The sequence below is a fragment of the Sphaerodactylus townsendi genome, linkage group LG05 (genome assembly GCF_021028975.2).
Source record: "Sphaerodactylus townsendi isolate TG3544 linkage group LG05, MPM_Stown_v2.3, whole genome shotgun sequence".
In the NCBI taxonomy this organism is placed as follows: domain Eukaryota; kingdom Metazoa; phylum Chordata; class Lepidosauria; order Squamata; family Sphaerodactylidae; genus Sphaerodactylus; species Sphaerodactylus townsendi.
In genome coordinates this window covers 40935417-40956792 of record NC_059429.1, presented here as the reverse complement: position 1 = coordinate 40956792, position 21376 = coordinate 40935417, and positions in this window count along the sequence as shown.

Here is a 21376-nt window from a genome sequence, read left to right as displayed (position 1 = left end):
CAGGCAAAAAGAAATGTGCACGTGTGTGTGTGTCACTGCTGCTTATGTAAAACAACGGAGTTCCCCACAAGAAACTGAGCCAGCAGCTAACAGTGAGACCTCTATGAATAGGGAACACTTGTCAGAACAGTGCTCTACAATTGCGAGATCTACTTGACTTGGAGCGTTTCCCCACTCAGCATGATCCCCCCTATGCCGCACGCTGCTCTCAGCGCGCGGCATCCCTGGCGCGCGCCTGGGCGTCCCCACGACCCCGTGGGGTCATCAAAAGGCGGCCTTTGCAAGAGCGCCAGGGATGCCGTGCACTGAGGGGCCGCAACAGCGGCAGCGTCGGGGCGGCTGCACTGTCGCCGCCCCTCTCGTGGGGAGTGCCAGGGAACCCCGCACTACTCTCCTGAAGTAGCGCAGGGCTTAAGGTAAGTGGGGAAAGGCCCTAAGATGACTGGAAAGATCCAGTGTCAGTTTCATATCTCCTAACCTCTCACAACTTTCTCTTCCATCTAACTTCCTTGAATTCTAAAAAGCAGACTACCAGATGCCACAAAATGAATAAATAAATATACTTGGCCCACAGGAGGCAAAGTGCACAACAGGCTGCACACATTCCTGAGCGTGAGAATGATGATTTTTTTTGGCAGGATTCTGGTCCTAGCACAGTGCAGCTGTTCAAGAAAGGCAGCTGAGCCTGATTACTTCCTACCCTATTTAAGCCAAGGTTGGGGAAAACCTGCCTTGCTAGATCAGCCAGTCCACTAGACACAATACCGTATACCAGTCCTAGCATCTTACCTCAAGTTTCAGTCAATGCTCTCAGGCCTTGCTACCTAAACCTGAAAGCACTACTCCAAAGGAGACCTGACTCTGCTTGCCCACAGAGTGCTGGATAGCTAGAGAGCTTGCCAATCCAGGAGTTTCAAGTGCGAGACCCAGACTTACATCAAAATTAAATGATCTGTTCATTCCATCATAATGATAGCAATTATCAAAAGTGGCATTGACAAAATTCTGTGTATGTCTGTTTAAAAAATGGACATGGAGTTTATCTCTACCACATCTTACTAATAGGGACTCAAAGTGGCTTAGGGAGCAGCAGTGGCACAGTGATTAAGAGCAGGTGCGCTCTAATCTGGAGAACCGGGTTTGATTCCTTGCTCTGTCATTTGAGCTGTGGAGTCTTCTCTGGGGAACTAGATTAGCCTTTGCACTCCAACACAAGCCAACTGGGTGACCTTGGGTGAGTCACAGCTCCTCAGAGCTCTCTCAGCCTCATCTACCTCACAGGGTGTTTGTGGGGGGGGGGAGTGAAAGGAGATTGAAAGCCCCTTTGAGTCTCCTTACTGGAGAGAAAAGGGGGGGGGATGTATAAATCCAAACTCCTCCTCCTCCTCTTCTTCTAACATTTTACGCTTTTCCATTCCATCTTCCCTAGAACCCTGTGAGGCAGGTCAGGTTGAAAGAATGCAATGGACACAAGGTCAGATGGAATGGCATTTGAACCTGGCTCTCCCAGATCCTAGCCCAACATTCTAACCAGTAAACCAAACTGACTTTCATCACAAATGGTGCCACATAAGAGTGTTTCCAGTTAAATCCAGTTGAAATAAGGTCTCCAAAACAGCAGTGGGATGGAGAACCTTGGGGTGAGTCAGCACTATTCCCTGGTAGGAAGAAGGGAGTGTGAGCATACTAGCAACCATCAGGGGACATTTGCCTACAAAAGTATTGGGCACAGAGGTCCAGGTTTATTATGGATACTAAAAACAGTAGCAGCTGAGGAGCACCAAACTACCATTAATGGTTATGAAGGCTGCCATGGAAGTGAGAGAAGAGGGAAAGTGCTCAGGCTTGCCGCCCAAATGCAGGGATGCTCATTTAGTGGGTTTACTAAGGGAGGGCCTTTTCTGTGGCTGCCCATAATTATGGAACAACCTCCCCAGGGAGGGGCAGCTGACCTTCTCATAGTCAATTTTCAGGAGGCAGTTGAAGACAGTTTTATTTAAGACTGCTTGTTAATTGATTTATCGGCATTCTGAAAGGAGTTTTTAAATTGTGACTATTATGGGTTTTATAATAGTATTTTTATAATAGTTTATTTATATCATAGCCTCCTTGAGTACCACAAGGGAGAAAGTTGGCTAATAATTTTCCAGTTAATTAATTAATTGGCTCCGGTCTTTAGGCATTTGACAACTCCTCAGATAAGGAGCACTGTCTTCTCACAACCAGCTGACATTTCTATTATGCATTAACATATACTTCTCTTTGCATACCTCCCTACCAACAAGAAGGACATCAGAGAAGTCAAATATTTATCATTTTCTGTCCCACATCTTCAGAAACAACTCTAGTACACATTGATTGACTGTTTGTTTTAAAAAAACAAGGTGCCTTTTCAGTGCTTTTTAACTCTTCCAATTCCCTGGAGAAAGTCATGGTATTTTTGGCTACTGTAGTAGCATTTTACTTTTAGTTTAAGTTGGAAAAAAGTAATATTGTAAAAAAAAAATCAGGGTTTTGAAGGTGAAGAGTAAAAGCAGTACAAAGCCAGTAGAACATCTGTTGCAGCAGCTGTAGCAATATCTTCCATACAAAGAGCAGAGAGGGGGGAAATTATACTAAAATAAGGTCAGAGAAAACTCATTTATAGGAAAAAATACTGTCCTCCAAGTTTGGCTGTAAACCATTTTTCCCTTGTTCTTTTTTTTTAATATCTCTTTCCAAATATAGAATACCCTTGAACATATAATCAGTGGATATGCATTCAACATTAATTCATTTGTACGAATAATAAATGTCATGACGCACTGTACAGATGGTAATCATTCTATGCCACTTTCTCTCAACTAAGCTAGAAGCACACGCTCCTTGGTGAAATGCAAACACTTCTGATACAGAAAAAGCCATGAATAGCAATGGAATGTGACATTTGTCATGATCCGTTTAATTCTGATGGCAGTGGGATGTTCATCACAATAGTAAGCGAGTCCTGATGCACTGAGTGGGATGTACACCCGTTCTTTGTTACAAGTAAGTTTTACTGGTGTGTGTCCACTGCATATAGAACCAATGTACACAGCACGGAGACAGGCTTTAACTGCAGAAATGTCTTCTTTTTCTTTCTCCCATCACCATTAGAAAGAACACATTACAAAAAACATTTCAAAGTTAAACCTCAAATCTGTAGCAGGATTGTTAAATCACTAAAGAACCACCAGCAGCTATGGTACAGGACATTGTTGGGAAGATCCCCTTCTATCATGATAGTATTACAGCAGGTTGCAGTTGACAACATGTTTGGTTTTCCAAAAACAGAAAAGTCTTAGGAGTCCTATTCAATATTGAATGTAGCAATTTTACTAGAAGATTATGAAATATTTGACACTCATAGGGACCATTCTCAATATCTGAGAGCCAGAAGCAGTTTTTTAAAAAGTGCCAGCCCTAAATTAGGGTACAGCTTTCCCCCCCGCAAGTTCTTAGGCCAAGGGTGACTCAGAATTTAAATCCACATGTCTAAGAGTCATGCATTATCTTTGCTCAGTGTAATCCACTCCTTTTAGACAACACTGTAGTTCCATGAAAAGATGTATAGTGCAATAGCCACACCACTTAGAAGCAAAAATATTCCTCTTGTTCCAAGAGCCATGTTTTAAATTAAAACCTTGAATATTAACGGTTGCACACAGCCAGGGAATCACATTAGCCTTCAAAGAGGTTTGCTACAAACTTTTGACATGCTGTGTAGAGAATATAAGGGCAAATGTTTCTGCAAGCTTTCCTGCTTGTCAATGTAAACTTAGTGGGTGCATTCATGCTTGTAATGAAGAAGCGCAAACCTCGGCGAATCTGATTACGATGTAGTTCATCCACCTCCATTTAGTAGTAAGATATTGCAATGTATTGGTACACTGCCATTTATATCCAAAGGTTCTCTCCATTTAATCATTATCGAGGACTTGATTTAGTCCTTCTGGTACCTTAGTCCAGTTCTCCCAGAGGGAGAAACGGGAATGAATATTCCACTGAAATAGAGATTTCAGTGAGATGGAACTCTATTTCATCAAAGGTATGGCAAAGTTGGGAAGTAGATTTCCTTCATGTAACCCAGCTCACAGGTACAAGCAGTTACTGTTCAATTGGGACCTGTGAACACCTTATACTTCACCCGATTTTTCTGAGAATCCCCCCAAAACACTGAGACATGTTCTACAGTTGTTACCATTTCTTGATTTGGTACCCCCAACTTCCATGATGTTTCTTTATTCTTTCATGCTACAACAAGACCACAGCTACTATACAAATACAGCACACTAATATCCCAGATTCAAACAAGTCCAGATGTCGTCTATTCATGGGACCAAGAGACTTTTTGCAGGCCTGTGGACAATTGACATCTGGAAACACGCAGGAAATGTAATTTGTTGACGCTTTTTAGATGCTACAAACTTTTTTGGGGTTATCAATTCTGGCTTCAAAAATTCCATGAGATTTCATTTCAGGGTAGAGCTTGGGGAGGGCAAAGTTTGAGGATGAGCTCAATAGAGATGTAATGACCTAAATACTGCCCTCTGAAGCTGCTGTTACCTGCAGGAGAGCTCATCACTGTAGTCTGGGGATCAGCTGTAATTCTGGGAGTACTCTGGGCCCCACATGGAGGATGACACCCATTTGCAGTCTGTAAATGACATTATGTGATTCTCCTCACTATGTATTTCAGTTCTTTACTGCCTACAGAAATGGTGAAAATGGCTTCATTTGAAATACAGGCATTTGTTGCCAACAGTGGACATTCTCAATAGCAGAGGCGATGGTGGCTCTTGACCTACATGACCCATGACACTCAGGTTTATGATTCTATACTTGCTTTGAGTGAATCTATGCTGACCAACAGTGAGTCATTTTCTATCAATTTCATTTTCAGGTTTACAAACTCTGTTACCTGCCTCAGTTTTCTGTTTCAGGGTTTCTAAGCAGGCTGTGGCAACAAGCCAGGTATTTTGCTCTCTGGGTTTTTTTTTTAAAAGCATCTTTTTCATGACTTTACATTCATAAATATTCTCACTGTGTCAAGGGATGGGATTTTTTCATCAATTCATTAGATCTGCTCCCATGAATTATTTATATGTGGAACTAAAAATGGTTCTGAAACATTACAAGAATTCAATATCAGTTTTCACAGTGGGGATTTCATCATTTTAGCATTGAAGCATAATCGCCTAATGCAATACTAATATGATATGGTGCTAATAGGGTACAATGAGAGTTTCCACTAATATGCAAACATTTTCCATGTTGCATTATTATTTCTTTTAAGTTAATGTGATACGGTGATAATATGATGAAATGAATTAGCTTCATATCATTGTCTGCATGACTTGTGCATATTAAAAGAAATATTCTGCTGTTACCACGACCCTTCCATGAATTCACTTGGAATGAGCTTGAAAATTTACCCTGTAGTTATACTTATGTTAATGAGGCTGTTTAGTTAGGAAACAGCCTTGCTGTTACTTAGCCAGCTGGAGAATAGAGTTGACACGTGTGACTTCCTTCTGGAATGAATTTTTTCCCCTTCTTCCTGCCTTTAAAGATTCTTTGGTAAACATCGTTCTTCTAATGTTTTTCACTAGTTTCATTGCACATTTATAGAATATGTCTCAACCCAATCAATATTTATGAGGATCCAATTGTAAGCAATCACTCATCACTTGCTAGCAGTAACAGATGAAGGACACTAGAACAGAAGATGAAGATGATAGAAATACTGATACTGAATTGGGCTGGGTGTCCAGGATTATTAGTGATAGACATCAGTGGTCTTCAAATGATGTTCCAAAGATCTTGGAGAAGGTTATAAGGGGTTCCTTAAGAAAAAAGTCAGTAGTTGCAAATGTGATCTCCTAAAAGATAGATTGCTCAAAGATAGTTTTTTCTTGAAAAGTACAGGGAAGAGTTGGTGCATTCTAAAACATAGGCAGTTTCCACACGGGCGAAATATGACGTTGTGGAAACGGGAAAAGAAACGTCAGAGCGAGAGCGTTCGCATGCATAGCGGCGGAGGTGCGCCGTCGCTCCGTCGCGAAAACGCTTAATTGGCGCAAAGACGCCGTATTCAAAAAACGCTTTGAAGCGCTCTTTTTCCACATGTGACGCACCGACGCCGCAGTCGTGCGAACCGCCGCCACGGAGCCGTTCTCAACAATGGCGACTGCCAAAAGGCCAAGCTTGGTCACTGTCCCCCCCCCACATACACACGTTTGTCCCTGGTGATTTCCCTGCATGGTCAAGCACCTTTCCCAGATCTATGTCGCCTGTGCAGATGGTGGCTGCCCATACACACTCTGGTCTCACAGGTAACATGAACTGGGACTGACAGTAGCTGGGAGGGGAGGCAATAAAAGATGGGGGACGGGCAGGACATCAGGGCAATCACGTCAGCCAATTGCGCTGCTTCGCGAGTGCGCAGCCGCAACGGAGCGTGGCGAGACGCCACTTCCGCAGCGCTTCTGTGTGAACCGTCACATTTCTGCGGGGCTCCTGACGCACGCAGCTCCGCCTGTCTGTGCGAACGCTTTTTCACGGATGCGTTGCTATTTACGACGTCATCGGGTCGCTCCTTTTGTCCGTGCGGAAACGGCCATAGTTTGGGTTTATCTAAGGCAGTGGTTCTCAACCTGGGGGTCGAATGACCCTTTCACAGGGGTTGCCTAAGACTCTCTGCATCAGTGTTCTCCATCTGAAAAATGGATAAATGTTAGGGTTGGGAGTCACCACAACATGAGGAACTATATTAAAGGGTCACGGCATTAGGAAGGTTGAGAACCACTGGTCTAAGGCAACAGTGAGCCTCAGCAGATTTGGCAAATACTCCATGTGTCGCCTGTGTGTGCTGTAGTATGTATTCCAGGAAACTCCGCAACAGCGGTTCTAAAGAAGACATATAGATTTCTCAGCAGATGAGTTTCCATAGCTAAAAGTTCCAAGACTGAAATTCTGAAATCTACTGATTCTAACTAAATGTAAGGGAAACTGGCATGGTTACTTGCTCTGCGAGAGATTTGTGCTGAATGCCTGGATCTAAATACTTACATTATTTTATTTACATTTGTTTTATTAGAATACTTATACTCTGCCATTTCTCTTGGCTCAAGGCAGCTTACAAGAATATTTAAAACATCACAAATGAAAAACAAATACAAATTTTGAAAAACCAAAAACATCTCAGCCCCCAAAGATGGCTGCTCATCAGTAGCCCTAGCAGACAAACAGTTATTGCAGGGGAAAGAATCAGCAGGTGGCAGCCATAATTGATGGATGGGGGTGTACAGGAGGAAATGATCCTTCAATTATGAAGTGCTTTAAAGATCATGACCAGCACTTTGAACTAAACACAAATCCAAACTAGCACTCAATTTGTCTGTTTTGAAATGGTCAATGAATGTTCCCATTAGCTGGTCCCTGACCACAATCAGGCTGCTGTATTCTGGATCAGCTGCAGTTTCTAGGTTGTCTTCAAGACCAGTCCTGTCATGCCCCCACAGAGGCTTTTGTTATTTCCCATTAAGCTTCAGTTTCCCCATAGTTAGCATGGGTTTAGTTCATTGTTAAGTCTTCTAAGGGAGGGAATTTTTGTTAGCCCCTGTCCCTTTAAGACATTTTCCAAGAGGCAATCTTTCTTCTTTACCCAGCAACCCCCTGTTTAAGCTCTAGCTAGTCAGTCTGAGCAAGGTGCCAAGTGTAGCTGGAGACTGTAATATTTGTGATATATATGGTGGTCCATAGTAGTCTATGGTGATATACAGAGCACAAGTTAAGGTTAACAGCAATTAGAATCAGACAAAGACTGAAAGAACTAAAAGGAGGCAAGACACTGGACTTTCTTGAAAGCAACCAAGAGAAGACACAGTCTACAGCTTCAAATCTGCTCAAGACAAGCAAGTACTTTGATTTAGACAGACCCAAAGGAGGAGTTAGGGTCTTAATTCTCCTAAGTAATAAACCTATTGTTTGCATTGCTGGACCTGGCTTGTGTCTCCCCCACTCTGTCCTAGCCAAGTATAGGGCACCAAAAACAGATTCACTTGGGGGGCAGAACAAGTCCAGCATAAAATATGTTGCAGTAATTCGTCTGGGAGGCCACAAAAACATAGGTAAGCATGGTCGGATCAGTGGATCTAAGAAAGCAGAGAGTTGGCAAACCAGATGCAACGATAGAAGGCACTTTCAGGTATGACTCAAGGAAGGAAAAGATGGAACAGATAGCTGCTGTGTATCCAATAATTCACAAGAAAAGAATTGCCACTTGATCTTTTCCAAAATTATAGAATCATGGTTCCAGAAGAGATAAGAAAATTCTTCTATCATTAAGTTTCTTCATCCTGCTATCAGATCAGGACATTATCAGAATGAAGTCTTCACCTTTCAACTGTCAGTGCTAATAAGCATGTTCACAAAGCAAAAAACAGTGGTCATCAAGGAGTCATCACATTTATCTTTAAAGAAAACTGGACTTTGAAGGAAGATTCCTGATTTTCTCTTCTGTGTTATGTGTACCCCACAGCTCACCTACTGCTGACAGAGAAAGAGTTTGAGATCAGTGTAGCAAAAGTGCACCTTTACCATGCCATGTGCATCCAGTTGATAGGAGACACTGAGGATCACATCCATATACATACTTTTCTAGCTTTCAGTAAACACAGCCTGATTAATCTTGCATCTCTGACAGCGGCCAAACAGTTCTTCAGATATTCACTTGATTAGGATCAGACGCGGTCAGAACCAATTCCCATCAAGCCCCAGTCAGCATGGCCACTGGCCATGCTGGCGAGGTTGATGGGAATTCCCAGCTCCTGAACATCTGAGAGCCGCAGGTTCCCAACAATTCACTCTATAGGACTTAGAATACCTGCTCAGATACTGGTCCATTCTATCAGTTTCCAGTCAGCATGTACACCACATGCTGGTAGAGCTTGATGGGAATTGTAGTTCCTGAACATCTGGAGAGCCGCAGGTTCCCTACCCCTGTACTAGACCTTCTATCCTCAGCCACCTCTGTGATGCCCTTTTGTGAAGCTCAACATGAAAGAATTTAGAAGTATGCGTCAATTATAATTTCAAGCCATTTCAAAACTCATGGTCAAAGAATCTGCACATATCCTTGCCTATTTTCCACACAGTCCATTTGTGGTACACCCACACACGCACATCTAGTTTGTCCACTCCCCAGTATCTCTTGCCATCCTCAGTACAGATGCAACCATGTAGATTGGAGTGCACCCTGTGAAATTTGTTCCAGTAGTCAGACCTTGCCTCGCCAAGAGTCATGAAAGTCCTGAAGAGCTTTCTAGATTACTAACTTATTAATATAAGACAGAAAAAGACACACAACAAAGTGTTTGACTGCACTGATATTCTTCAAGTGATTATCTGTGGAGTCAAAACACACACCCTCTTTTATCCCAACAGGTCCACGTTACATAGCTACATTGTCTACAGAAGTTCAGAGAAAAAAGGTGTGACTCCATATGTTCAAGGCATGCACAGTGGGGATCATTCTCTTTAACAAGCTATCAAAATTGTTTTAATTGAGCTCTGCAAAGATGCTCCGCACAGGTGAAAGATCCCATAGATGTGATCATGTAGATGACCACTAGAAGAACATAACGTACAGCAAGTAACCTGGGTATTTTTTTCCTGCTTCTTCATTTTTCCCATATGTAAAATGATTCTGGTAACTCCTTTCATGTGGCTATGTTATGGAAATTAAATCAATTGACTTTTTAGTTCTAGTGGTTGGATACAGCCAGTTTTTCCCATGTAGTTTCCTTTAATCATTTTCCTTACTACAACCATCATTCCACTTGTCTTTTGTTCATGCAGATTCTATGATCCCCAGGAGAAACTTTCTAGAGGCTGATGGAGACTCCCTTCCTGAAGAAAAGCTGTTTGGATCCAACCCTCTGTGTGTAAAGTGTTATAAAATGCTGCTTATGCTTGTTACTAATCTTTGTTTATCCTATGACAAGGAGAGAATAGTAAGGCTTGAAATCCACATAATGTCAACTCACTGATCATTACTGCTCTCAAATAACTGATTGATTGAATTTAAATTGGTGTTTAAAAACCTGTAATTCAAATAAGGTTGCCTAGCATAGCTCTCAGAGTGAGGTCCTGAAATGCTGAAAACCTCTCCTTAGCATTATTAGGTTTTTAAATGTCAGAACTAAAAGGATCTTGTGCTTCCTTTTTAATTATCAGATTTCCAACACTATTGTACATAAATCCTCTCCTAATCAGAGCTTAAATTCATGAGATGCTCATATGGATGACATTTCTTCTATATCTTCAATTGGAGATTATGTTTAAGAGGATCCAGGACCTAGAAAATATGTCAGGCGAGCCTGATATTTAGAGAATATTTACTGGCATTTATGTTTTAATCTTCTTATTGACTAGAATTTATGGGCAATTCAGGTTACTTAAGTAGTGATTAAGATAAACTAAATCCTTTAATAATCACAAATTGAAGAAAGGTGAGCATTTGATTCTGAAACTGCATTATGGAAATTAGTGATTGTGGGAAAGAGTTTGTTTTCTCCATGTAATGTTTTTGTAGACCACGTTATTGCTGAGCTAATCTTTTCCTAAAATATATTTGGCTTAGTTGTGCCGGGATCCCAGGCTCTACTACCGGTAATGCTTCTAACCAATCAGGGTGAAATGAGCAAGATTAACAAAATTTGGAGAAATAGCTGACAAGATTGAATTCATACTCTCTGAGGCTGAGGGTGAGAGAGTCTTACAATAATTGCTATGGCAGTACATTGCAAATGCTGCCCAATGGACAGAATTGTTACAGGATACGCTTTAGAAAACTGTGCTGGGAGGGCGGGGCGGATGTGCTGCTATGACATCACCAGCACTGAAAAGGCTTCTGAGGCAGGGAGTCACCCTGACACAAAGTCAGTTGACTAAACACAACACAGCCAGCCAGGGGAAAGTCCATGAAACCGAGTCAAACAGTCCAGAGAGTCAAGTAACATCATATAGACAAACCAGGAGGGAGTAGCTGAGAAAGAAGGTTGTGGAACGCCAGTCCGAGGTCAAAGCAAGATCCAAAACAGTCAGAACAGTGGCATGCAGGAGTTGTTGAGGAACACGCATGTTGCATCCACACCTGTAGCTCTTTACTGAAACTCTTTATATGCTTTTTGGGCTGCTTGCTTGAGAAGGCTTCTGTGAAAACTCCCACTCATGCCGGGTTTGCAAGTGAGCAGAACACCACTTCTCTTTCAAGGCCACTCTCAGTCGGTGCTGGCAACACCGTGTTACATCTGAGGAATCATGAAAGCTATCATCCTCCCTGGTGTTACTGGTAAGCCCAGAACTGGGAAGCTGTAATTCTTCCTCTTCTGCTGACACAACTGGCATGGTTCTATGAGGCTCGGGCAAGTCTTCCTCAGATGAACTATGAGCCACAGTGGCAGCAGTGGTGGTGGAAGCAGCAGCAGCAGTAGTAGCAGTGGTGGAAGGGGGTGGGTGCGGGGGTTGACAACAACACCATACAGAGGCTTATTTAAATTCTCCTCTCCTATCTCAAAACTTCTTATGTCTTACAACATTCCTATTCAAGAGTCAATAAACAATGGAAGCAATCCTAAGCAAATCTATTCAGAAGTCAGCCCATTACTCCCAAGAAAGTGTTCTTAGGACTCAGCAAATGTTAACTAAAGGGTAAGATGCCAGCTCAGCTTCTTAGTATATTGTCTCAAAAGTACATACTTGGTGGTCATCTGCATCCTGGTTTTGTTCCTGATGATTCCAGAGGAAACTGCCTTTTCTCCCAAAAATAAAAGATGCACCAAAATAACGCGACCTAGCATGCAAGCTTTAAGATTCTCAACATTAGGCTGACTGCTAAAAACAAAAAATGGGGTAAGGAGGGGGAAAAAAAGGATTTCTATGGCTATAGTCTTAATGGTCTCTTCATTATCATTTTTATAGTATAAAAAGCAGCAAAAATTGCTGCAAAATGGAGGCTGTCCAGTTGAAAATATAACAACCAAGATGGCAGCTGATTAAATCCACTGACAGTGAATTCCACAATTTAATTACTTCAATTTTTGTCTGTCTTGTAACTACTGTCATCAATATCATTGAGAGCCCATAAGTTCTATAACTTCAGGGTCAAAAGAGAAGCTCCCTATACTCTCTCTAACTCATACATAATTTTATGCAGCTCTATTATGTGCCTCACTCCCCGCCCCCTCAAATTTTCAGAAGTCCCAGTTTTATTTATCTTTTGGTACTCCAGCCCCTTGATTTTGTTGGTTGCCCTCTTCTGTATGTTTTCCATCTCTGCGATATCTTTTTTGAGATGTGGTGACTAGAACTGTACACAGTATTTTTAAATTTTTATTTATTTATTTATTTATTTATTCATTCATTCATTCATTCATTCATTCATTCATTCATTCATTCATTCATTCTTTCTTTCTTTCTTTCTTTCTTTCTTTCTTTCTTTCTTTCTTTCTTTCTTTCTTTCTTTCAGTTTATTAGCTGCCCTCCCCCGAAGGGCTCAGGGTGGTGTACAACATTAATTATTCCAAATGCATATGCCCCATTGCTCTATAAAGGGGCATTACAATATTGGTGGTTTCATTCTCAACACCTGTTTTGCTGCTGCTGCACATTGAGTTGACCTTTTCATCAGTCCCCACCAACTAAAAAACAAGAAGATTTCTTTTATTCTTGGTCTCAGCCAGTTCACGACCCAAAAGCATGTATTTAAACTGAGGAATTTTTTTTGTTCCAATGTACTTCACCTTATACTTGCCAGTAGTGAATTTCATTTGCCACTTGATTTCCCAGTCACCCAAATTAGAAGGATCCTCCTGTAGCACTTCATAGCCCTCTTACATTTTCACCATCCTGAATAATTTAATATCATCTGCAAACTTGATTGCCACACAGCTCATCTCCAGTTCCAAATCATTTAGGAACAAGGGGCAGTGGTCCTAATACCAAACCCTATGGCACCCTGCTGCTCATTTCCCTCCATTTCAAGGTCAGTTCATTTATCCATATTCTCTGCTTCCTGCCATTTAATCTGTAAAGCAACCTGTTCTCTCATTCTATGATTGTTAAGCTTACTTAGGAGTTTGGTTTGGTACCTTTTGGAGCCTTTTGGAAGTTCATTTATAATTCTGCTGGTTCACACTTTTCCATATGCATGTTAACCTGTTCAAAAAACACCAAAAGTCTGATGATGCAGGACTTCCCTTTTCAGAAGCCATTCTGACTTTGTCTTAGCAGTCATTGTTCCTCAAAATGCTTTATAATTCTATTCATAATAATAGTTTGTACTAACTTTCCTGTAACAGATTTTAGTCTAAGTGGCTTGTAATTCCCTGGATTCCCCTTTGAACATTTGCCATTTTCTAGTCTTCTGGCATGGGGTCTCATTTTAATGGTAATTCAGTGACAAGTGTCATCCAACCGAAGTGTCCCTTTCTTTCGCTTCTAAATTCTGATATCCTCAAAGCAGACAAAAAAGGGAATCTGATGCTAAGGATAACAGCCTGAAAAAACTCCCTCCCTTCCTTCCACACATACACCTATTTTAAACACCTTAAATAAATAGTTACTTGTTAAGCACAGGCTATTATTTGTGCTGCTCTCGCAACACAACTACCAAGCAATTGCACTCCTAAAATTTTTCATGTCAGACAGTGCTATTTGTTCTCTTCCCACATTATTTTCTCTAATGTGACTATTAATTCTCAAGCTGAGAAGAAGAAGAAAGTTTTCTTACCATGTGCTAGGGAAATCTGCACGTTAAGAAGCTTCCTTGATGTTTTGTTTTCAAGCAAACCTCATTTCTGTGTAGGTTAGAACTCCAACTTCCCCCTCTTTTCCTTTCTCTCATGGTTCCACTCTCCTTTACCTTTCATCATTGTACCCACAGTTCCTTTCTCCATCATCTTATTTCCTTCATTGTACTGCAGTCAACCTTACAGTTCTGCAGTAACTACAATGCGCTCAACATTTCGCTCCCAAACATGCCAAATAGTCCACAAGGCAAGAAATGTGTGAGATTGCAGTGGAAGGATGGTGGAGATCTCTGCTGAAGGGCAAAAGAAAAAAAAGAGCAACAAAAACTGAAATTATCTTCTTTTGATTCATTTCACCTTTGGGTTGCCTGCATTTTAAAAAGAAGAAGTTGAACAGGATTTAAGACATGTCACTCCAGGAAGGAGAGCTTCAATAGCTGGTTTAGCTCTGGTTTGTACTCCTCCCACCAAAATCTTAGCATTGTGAAACACTGTTTTGTTGAAAAAGTCTTCTCAACCCTTTTAACAAACAGATAAACAAACACAAATTGCATGAAATTCATCAGGGAGACCAGAGGCAAAGGAAGATAGTAGGGATTTTCCATAGATGCAAATTTTATTTTATGTAAAGGAATTGGACAGCCCCCCAGGGCTGTGCCCAGCCAGCCTTTTCCTCCAACCCTTTGTTGGAGAATGATGCTGCCTTCTACGGTGGTGTATTTCAGTTGGGCAGCCGGCCCCATGCTGAACCACTGTGGGCCTCAGCTGGGCAGCAGGCCCCATTCTGAACTTCAACTGGGCAGCAGGCCCTATGCTGAGTGCCCATTCATGCTCCAGGGTGCAAGCCATGATAGCCCCTGCTGGGCATCCTGACCCCTGGCTTGCTCCACCCTATAACCTCCCTGTCCCAGCTGCCCGCTTCCCCAGCTCACCTCCCATGCGCATCTGCCCATCTGCCCCCTTCCACAGCTCACCTCCCATGCCCATCTGCCCGTGTGACAAATACTGCATGTTTTCAACAACCATAACATAGGGGAGAGGTGGGTGGGAACTTGCTGCTGCCGTTGCCAGAGAGAAGGAGGAGACGGTGAGCCGAGGCTGCTTATTTAAGCCTCAGTCTGCTTTGCTCATCCTGGACATCATGGGGCTTTTTTTGATGTGATGTTTTGGCGCCTTTCCCCAGTGGTGGGATCCAACAATTTTAGTATCAGGTTCCCATGGTGGTGGGATTCAAACTGTGTCATAGCGCCAATTGGACTGGGCAGGGCACGACGGGGGTGTGACCGGGCATTCCTGGGGCGGGGCATTCCTGGGCGGAGCTGTGGCAAGGACACAGCCCCTGCGCCGGTCCTTGGGCGGGAAACGAATGCATGCAGGCGCAGGCTGCCACGCATGCCGGTGCACCTCCTGCTAGACTGCTTCAAGTTCTGCACGCTACTGCTGAGAGGAGGGCGTAACTAAGGCAAAAATCACATGGCAAAATCACCAATTAGTAACCCCTCTCGGCACACACAAATAATTAGTAACCTACTCTCGGGAACCTGTGAGAACCTGCTGGACCCCACCTCTGCCTTTCCCCCCTCTTCTTAATTAATCTTAAAAGAAGTCCTGCCTCCCCCTTCACAGTTTTCCCCCTCCCGTGTGGCAATGGCAGCCACACTTAGTCATGACTGCTCTTTATCTGTAATTTTCTGCCACATTTGTAATCCATTCCATCCCGATTTTTTCTAGCTTTGAAGTTGCACCTTTCAGTGCTTTGTTGTCTTCTGCATCTGTCCACACTATCTATATAATCACTACCTATACATATTAATGCACAGGTTGGTAGTGTTACCATTTGCATTGTGTCACTACATGTGGAAAACAATTTCAGTGATCAAAAAATAATTACAAATGAAACCCAGTTAATTATGCCAGACAATCACAGCTGCCCTAATTAAATCTCAGTTCAATAAAACTTGCCTAGCAATTTAAAAAAATCATGGATTTAGTAAAAGCTTTTCTGGTAAACAAGTAATGAGACTGGAGTTTCTGAAAGTGTCTGGTTAACAAAATTATTCAAGTGCCATTTCTGTCACCTTGATTCATATTATACGTCTGCCTTTCTGACCCAAAAGACATTCCAATCTAGAGCCTTGAGCTGATGTGACTGTAGCAGAGGTTATTCATAGGGCTGCAATACTATAAGACAACTGTTCAAGCGTATAGCAGGATGAAGAGGGCAATCTCTTCACCCACCATAATTTCATGTTGTTAGACACCCCCGCTCATCATTGTATAAAACCCCATTTAATTAAACACAAATATAAATATACTAAAGCCAAAACAGGTCACAACTTATCTCAGAAATGTATAATTACATGGTGGAGTGATTCAGAAACAAGATGGCAAGAAGGCCAAAGTTAGCAGTATTAACCCCAAATGTACTTTTACGAGGGCCCTTGAACAAAGGAATGAGGTAAGGTTCAAGGAATGATATGAAGACTAGAAGCATGGAAGGAAATATTTTATTTTTAAACCATGCATTTCTATCCCAATAAACCTCTTTGGAGGCAGTGATGAATTTTTCTGCATTAAAGAGAAAAAAATGGCTAAATGTACTTCAAGCTCTAATTTTTTTTCACATTTGAATAGGAAAAACAAAATAAAGTGTCCCCTTTTTATGGATTTGCAAGAAATGTCAGGAATAATGTTTCCATCCTTTATGATTTATATAATTAATGCTTGTATAAATTATTGCTATCCTGTTCACAAATTAACTGCCACAGAAAAGGGATAGTTTCGTAGAACTTTGTTAGTAGGACCAGAAAATTCTCAAAACTTTGTAAAGACAAATTTGGACTGGTACAAAGTAGTCTTCCTTCACTTCCTTAAACCATTTCCTACCATTGCTTTGAGTGGCAGTGTGACATCTTTTTTTTTTAAAAAAAATGGTTATCAGGTTTTCCTCAGAAGTGATATCATGCCTCCCCAAGGATCTTCAGAAACTCTATAGGAAAACCATAGTATTTCCTGTGATTCCTAAGGGACTGATATTATTTTTGGGTTTTCCCTGGAGATCACTCTGTCACATTATTGTCAATGGGTGGTCACCATGTTCCCTCCACTCCCAGTCTCCCGATAATTGCCAGGCCATGACTTGCAGCCCAAAGTAGAAACTGTATTGGGTTAATTCCAGGGCGGGTGATTGAGTCTGCTGCAACTAAAATAACAAAAGTCCTTGAAGACAAACAAATGCATTGCTGTGCAAACTTTTGTGAGCCAGATCCCCAAAGTTTATGCCATAATAAATGTGTTAATATTGAAGATGTCACAAAACTCTTATTTTGCACTGGCTTAGTTCAATATATTAAGTGTAATTTAATTCTTTACTAACATAGCAACAAAATGTTTGACTCTGTTTAAAGTCATAGCAGTATATTCTGGATACTTGGAATTCCATAGTGTGACAAATAGACCATTTCAGGGTGTGTGTGTGTGTGTGTGTGTGTGTGTGTGTGTGTGTGTGTGTGTGTGTGCAGGGGGGTAGGAGAGTTTGCTCATGATTAGCAGTCCCTGACCCTGATCTAATTCTTAATTAAATCTAGCAATACTGAATTAATTACCCAGATGTCCAATTTATATGGTTTTCCCCAGATTAATTACTACTGGGCCTGGCCTCTAGACTTCTTCACACACTAGTAATGTCTTCAGATGAAAAGAAGATCTAGGGGCCTTTCTGAATCTGCTGTGCTATTCCCAATGCTGAGTAAGCCTTGTTGTTTATTGTGTTGTTTATTGTAATTGTAGAATTGTATATTGAGTTGATTTACATGATACCTAATTATGTATGTTAGCTGCTCTGAGCTCAGCTGATGGGGAGCCATCATCAAGGACTGGCTAGCGACTTTGGGACAGGGGCGAGTGTTCACCAAATTGGACTCAAAAGAAGCCTACTATAGAGTTCAGTGGTGGAATTCAAATAATTTAACAACTGGTTGTTTACAAACAACATTTTAACAACTGAATCTGCCGAAATGATGCTAACCTACTGAATCCCACCACTGATTGAGTTTGATTAGCCGAAGGGATGGAGTGGATGACAGCTTTTAACACCCACTATGGCCAAGTTTGAGTACAAAGTTATGCCATTCATATTGGGTGGGTTTCCATGGGTGTTTATGATTAAGCCCCAGATCTGTAACTCAAATCAGACTCTGCACTTGAAGGTTTAGAAGTCTGTATTGGCAGACATCAGAGGATGGAGGGGAAAAGCTAGTTTTACTGGTACAATCAAACACCCCAATAAATCAACATCTGTTCACCTCCCCCCTCCATTTTCCCTGGTTCTGCCACATACTACAGAAGGCACGAAAGACAGGAATGCAGGATGGACTCAAGGTCAGAAGACTGAGATAAAGCCACCTAGGTAATCAAAGGAAAACGAAAGAAATTTTCCACCAGCATGGTGCTTCCACTGCTCAATGCCAGGCTCCTGCCTGAAAACTTCACAGCAGTTTTAATAATTGTTGGTCGCCCTTAACTCACTAATATTTTTTGCATAGATTCTGTGGAGGTCACAAAGCATGTGTCTTCAGGTGAAACATGGAAGAAAAAGCATGAAAGAAAAGACAGCATTGCAGAAACAAAAGCAATATTTGTGAAAAGGGAACACATGGCAATAGGACAAATTGTATGCATTTGTGTAAATAGTGCCATGTCTAGTTTGAACCTAAGAGGAAAAGGGGTGTCCCTGTGTACACTAAGGATATAGTAATAGGCAAGACACATAGATTTTACATCTTCACCATTTTCAAGAGACAAATTAACCTGAAATAACCAGCAATTCTTTATGAGCATCCAAAGACTATGTAAAGGTTTCAATGGTGTTGAAGGGAAGGGCAGCCGCCTAACCTTGAGTACATTCCACAGCCCGGGCGATGGGCCAGCTTCATCGGCGGAGACTTTATCTCTGCGCGGGAGATGAGGTCTCCGTCCCGGGAAGCCGAGGGGGGATGGATGGATAGAGTTATAACCTGTGCTTCTGGCGGGAAGTGTCATTCCTGTCACTGCGCAATTTGAGCTTAAGATGTCTGAATAAACGGTCTTTTTCACCAAAGAGCCTTTTATTTCTGCTTCTATGGAATTCCTTACATTGTGACAGGAAACCTAATTCATCTATATCCCTTGTGCAGTGGACCTCTGGTGTCTCCGGCATGGAGAGGTTGATGTTTCTGGGAAGGTGCGGTAGCTCCCCCAAAGAGGGTCCGACCTTTCCCTTCTGGATCTGGAGGAACCCGGCGGAGAAGCGGGTCTCGCTGGTGACTCTTTCCGTCCTATCAGCATCAGTCTTCCTTTACTCCGTTGGAGCGAGGGGCGTGGCAGCGACCATGGAGACTTACATGAGTGCGCTTGGGGGCGCTGTCTATGGATCGAGCGCCTGTGGATCGGATCTCTACCCGTTTTAGTATGGATTACAAACCTCAGATGCAACCTGTCATGGAGGAGGCGGGCCTGACCACCTTTCATCGCGGCAACCCAGGAGTCCATTGAGCGATTCCTGGACTCAGATTTTTTGCGTGATGCTCCCAAAAGAACCACCGTGGCACAGCACTGGGGCCCGTCCGAAGGACATCGGGACTAAACCTGGGATTGAGGGGGTATCCGTATCATCTCGGATCGACTCCCCTGATCCCGGTCAGCGACTGCACCTGAGGTGCCCTGGGAGCCACCGGGTGGTTACGGTGTCTCCTGGCGTCTCGCTTCCAGGCGGCATTTAAGAGTCCGAAGAAAGCCTGCACTCCCAGCCGGATCTGTTCCCTCTCCCATCAAAGAGAGCTGGGATGAGGAAGTGGGCCGACTGTGAGATGCCCAAGAAGCATGGACCCGTGAACGCCAGCTATGGGAGGAGGAGCGGGCACAGCTGCAGCAAGAGCCAAAACCTGCAGAGGGACCGGGAACAGCAACGCCAAGAAGTCCAACTCGAGTTGGACCGTGCAAAGATGCTTCCGCCAGCGACAATATGCGCAGAATCTGTCAGTCCATGATGATAAGGTCCTGGAACGCTTCCAAACTGGATTTACAGCGCAACGCAGCGTTCAGGCGCTTGCGCATCTAAAGAGCTTTACTGCAGCTATTAAAACGGGACGAACTGGCTAAATTGAACGCAGAAAAGCAGCTCTGCATGCGCACCAGGATGCATTGACCCGCAGAGAGAGAGAGCTGGCTGCCTTTGAGAGGGAATCCGAGGAAGCAGCAGACCAGGAAGCCCTGTTGGAGTCTACGCTGTCACTGATACTGCCGGGCCAGAGGGCAACGCTGTTGGGCCCTGCCACCTTCCAAGGACCAGCTCCCACCGAGGCAGCGCACCGGCATTAATACCGCCAATCGAACATCCCGCCTCGCAACCGCTGCCCGCCTAACCTGCTCAACCTGCGCATCCGCCCCTGCAGGTGCTAAGAGCCGCGGAAAGGGGTTACTACAGGCCCCGATACCTGCCCGCTTTTTTTTGATGGGGACCGCTTCCAAACTCCCTACTTCATCTTACAACTCGATGCCCACATGAGGACTATGATGATTTATACCGGCCCATACGAAAAAAATACGGGACATCGGCTCCAGTCCTGGATGGGGCAGCAGCCGACTGGTTTGTGACTCTTTGGATTTGCAAGATGAAGACTCTCGACGTGTGCCCGTGATTCCTCCAAGCCTTAAGAGCTGGGCTCAAGACATCCGGCCAAATGAAGCTATCCGCGACCATCAAAACTACATCTGCAGGGCAACCGCCGCTTGGTGAATTTGCCCAGTGAATTTCGCGGCGGCGGCTGCCCACTCCCTCCTGGAGGGCCTGAACGCATGAAATCGCTAATACTTCTCGGATGCTGTTGACGGGCAAGCTGGCGTGAAAGCGGTAGTTTTAATTGCCCTCGCACTATTGCTGATTGGATCCAGTTGGGATCCGGCGGCGTCTCGCTTTGAATACTGCGTCGAGGCCGCTTCACGCCAAAACCTGCCACTCGCCTTCACCTCCGCTGCTCCAGCCACCCCCTGCCGAGACCACTCTGGCGCCAAGCCACACTGGGATTGTGTCTTTACCATGGAGGACCAGGTCATCTAGCCGCCAACTGTCTGAAGAAACAAAACCAACCGCTCTCCAGCCACGCACCCCATCTGCTGCTTCACCACGCAAATCGGGCCGCCTCGGCGGGCTGTAAAGCGGTCATCTACATACCCAGAGGAGGGGGAAGCAGCTGTTTGTTCTTCTTCAGCCCCCGGACATGGGGCCGACTCCTGACGCTGGGTGAGTGAAGGCAGCTCCCATTACTGTCCAAGCGCTTTCTGGCCAACCCCCGCTAAGCATACTCGATTATAGCTCGCCCTTGTGGATTCTGGCTGCTCCCATTGCTTGCACGCGGCCCCAGGTGGCAGAGGAGCTAGGTCTGGACCAAATTCCCTGGCTAAGCCCATACCATTCACCCAGACGGCAGCTCCTCGAACGAAGGACCGCCCAGTTCAAAACACAACCGCTCCTCCTCCGCTATACCACATTGGGAGAAAATAGTTTT